The 3,613-nt window shown below is 35.9% G+C and overlaps 1 pseudogene; it reads left to right on the plus strand.

Moving 5' to 3' along the window:
• Positions 1-3,430: 3,430 nt before the first annotated feature.
• LOC102755687 overlaps positions 3,431-3,613 on the plus strand; it is a 6,755-nt pseudogene continuing 6,572 nt past the window's right edge.

The following is a 3,613-nucleotide window of genomic DNA, read 5'->3' on the forward strand; positions in this document are numbered from 1 at the left end:
GATCTTTCATCTATCTGAATATGTACCTTCTTAATGATAAATATCACTTTCCATGTTCTATTAAAATTATTTGATCAAATTTTATTTAATAATTTTATAATAATATATAGAAAGTAAAATACATTAATATCATAAAAAGTACCTGCTTTTTAGAGGAAGATGCGAGGATCTTTGTAGAATACATATTTTCCTGGGAAGAAGATTATAATTCTTGGGAAAGAAGTCTGAATATAAGAATTCTTGATGACCCTTGGTATAAAATCCAACCCAGAATATAAGGAGAAGACAATAACTACATAGTATAATGTCTTTCTTTTGCCCTATACACAAAATAATATGTGAGAACAGAGTCTGAAAATAAGTGTTCTCATGATGCAACCACACAGGAAGTCCTTCTATCTAAAAACATCACCAGATCCGGGGCTTTTAATCAGTCTGAACTTTAGTAGCATCAAAATACCTGGTATGTTTTCAGTAATGACCAATATGGTTTACTCAATTGGATATTAAGACTTAAAAAATACAGATTTTTCTCAATTAGGAAAGTGATTCACTTTCAGCAACACCTGCTTTTAAGTTTTCTGCAACATATCTTATCAACTGTTTGGCTACAATAGTACATCAAAATGTTGCTAATGGATGTGCATAATTTATCACAGTCTATTATATTTCCTTTGTTTTATAGAATCATTTGATATTTAAATTTTCAATGGAATTAAAAGTATCAGTCTTACCTATAAGCCGAGCCTGTAAAAGTGAATAGGAGTTAACTAAAGGGGGAAATAAGTGGAAAAAGTTTGGTAAGCAAATGAAATAGCATTTGCAAATTTCCTAAGCCAGGAATGAACATATGGGTAAAGTTTTGACACACAAAGTTGTGTAAAAATCAAAAGTGAAATAAATTTGTCACCCATACACAGGATGGGGCAAAAATAGGCTTTCGGTTGTGAGTATGCAAAACACAGAGCTTATTCTCTTAAAAAAATATATTTTAGAATAATTTTGTTGAGTTTTTATTATCCCTTGTGTATTGGTGGGGTTATTTTTCGTATTTATGCCTAAATATTTCATTGTATTTATTATTATGTAAATAGGGTTTTCATCTTTTGTCTTCTATTTGGTTTTATTTCTGTAAACTAATGCTATCTATTTTAGTATATTTATTTCACAACCTGATAATTTGCTAAATTACTTATTATTTGAGCTGAATTTATCACTGATTCTCTCATATAATTTTCATACATTATCATGACTTGTAGAAAAAAAGAGTTTATATTCGATTTTTATATTTTTTTTTAGTTTTTCTAGCCTAGTGACATTGGCGAACATGACCAGAATAATGTTAATGAGGAGTGGAGATAATTGGCATCAATGCCATTTTCTTACTCTAATGCAATATCTCAAAGATTTTTCTGCAAAGTAGAACACTAGCTTTAAAATGCACACACACACACACACAACATAAATCTACATAAAGTAGATACTTAATTCAGTTAAAGTATCAATATATTTTTACTTTTCTTGAGTTTCATATTAATATGTAAATATTAACGGTATGTAAACATATAAAAAAATAAAGATCAATATATCTATTGAATACTGTTTATAGGTGCTTCAGGTGCATTTGAAAAGGAGTTATATTTCCTATTATCAGTATATACTGGTCAATATATATCCAGAATATCTACCACACTGAAAATATTGCTAAGATTATTTATAACATAACTTATTTTTTTCCAAGTTTTCTATCTTGTATTGAGAGTGGCCTGTTAAAATCACCATTTTATCTAGATCAAAATGTTTTTATTATCCACAATAAAACCCCAATAAGCAGTACTCTTCATTCTCCCTTCCTTCCTGGCAAACAGTAATCTGTTTTCTGTAGATTTACTTATTCAGAATCCTATATAATAAAGAGGTAATACGCATATTGACCATCACTCCAACACACAAGATGGTGGCCCCCATGTGGTCAAAGATGGCCACCAAAAGATGGCCAACAGGGGAGGGCAGTTGTGGGCGATCAGGCCAATAAGGGGAGGGCATTTGGGGGCAACAAGGCCTACAGGGGATGGCATTTAGGTGTGACCAGGCCTTCAGGGGAGGGTAGTTAGGCGGGACCAGTCCTGCAGGGAGGACAATAGGGTGTGACAGAGCCTGTAGGGGAGAGCAGTTGGGAGGGACCAGGCCTGCAAGGGCAGGCAGTTGGGGGTGACCAGGATGTTAGGGGAGGACAGTTGTGGGCTATCAGGCAGGCAGGAGAGCAGTTAGGCATTGATCAGCTGCACGGGAGTGGTTAGAGGGTGTTCAGGCTGGAATACAGAGCCGGTTAGGGTCGGTCAGTGAGGCAGGCAGGTGAGTGGTATGGAGCCAGAAGTCCTGGATTGTGAGGGATCCCAGATTGGATAGGGTGCAGGCTGGGCTGAGGGACACTCACCCAATGCACGAATTTCATGCACCGGGCCTCTAGTTCTATATAATAAAAGGCTAATCTGAAAATGGGCCAAACAGTTGAATGACTGGTCACTATGACACACACTGACCACAAGAGGGCAGACACTCAACGCAGAAGCTCCCCCTGGTGGTCAGTGTGCTCCCACAGGGGGAGCAACACTCAGCCAGAAGCGGGGTTGAAGGCAGCAGAGCTCAGAGGCAGTGCTGGGAACGCCAAGGATGTGTGACTACTGGCTGAGGGAGCAGGCCTAAGCCAGCAGTTGGACATTCCCCGAGGGCTCCCAGACTGTGAGAGGGTGCAGCTAGGCTGAGTGACCCTCCCCCCACCCCCAGTGTACAAAATGTTATTTATATAATTATTTCTTAGTGAAAACTAAGAAACAATTTAAATATGCATTGGAAAAAATTCAAAGTCTATCAATAATAAGATTTTTAGTCATATACCAATAAAACACAATGCAAGCAGCTATTTATAAAAATTTGAAAACTTCATAAGACATGATTAGAATAATCACAAGGATATTTTCTTAGGTAAAAATAATCATAGAATATTTTGTATAGTTTCTTAAATACATGTTTTTAAAATTACTTTAGGGAAGCTGTCCATTTTTCTCACAGTTGGAAAGAATGCATTCTGTCTTCTGGCAGAATTCCAACTTAAACAACACACATATAATGCCTGCAATTTCTGTGCTTTCATTTTTTAATGCAGAGGGATTTGGGATTGGTGTCTCAGAAATTTTAAAAAATGGAAATTTAACCATGAGTTATTCTGGAGAACATGTAGAAAGAAATAGGAGAAAATAGTAGATTTTAACATCTTATTTTTAATAATTTACAAAGTACTAATTTCACCTCATGAGAAAATATATGAGGAAAAGACACTAATAACACTGCCACATAGAAAACACTCTAACGTCTATATTAAAAATACCAGTACCCTTTCTGCTTTTTCTCACTCAGTTTTCTTTAACAGCATCTGCATTTTTCCATACCCCGTGCATTGCTGTAGCTCTGGGAATCCGTTTCCTTGTAATGGTAATGATATGGAGTGCCATCGTCATAAATTGTGAGTGATAACAGAGACATAGATAGCATTGCTGATCTAACGAATGTACTACATTACTGTGATTAATATTCTGCAGGACAGAAACTAGCA

The sequence above is a fragment of the Myotis davidii genome, unplaced genomic scaffold, assembly GCF_000327345.1.
Source record: "Myotis davidii unplaced genomic scaffold, ASM32734v1 scaffold9590, whole genome shotgun sequence".
Lineage (NCBI taxonomy): Eukaryota > Metazoa > Chordata > Mammalia > Chiroptera > Vespertilionidae > Myotis > Myotis davidii.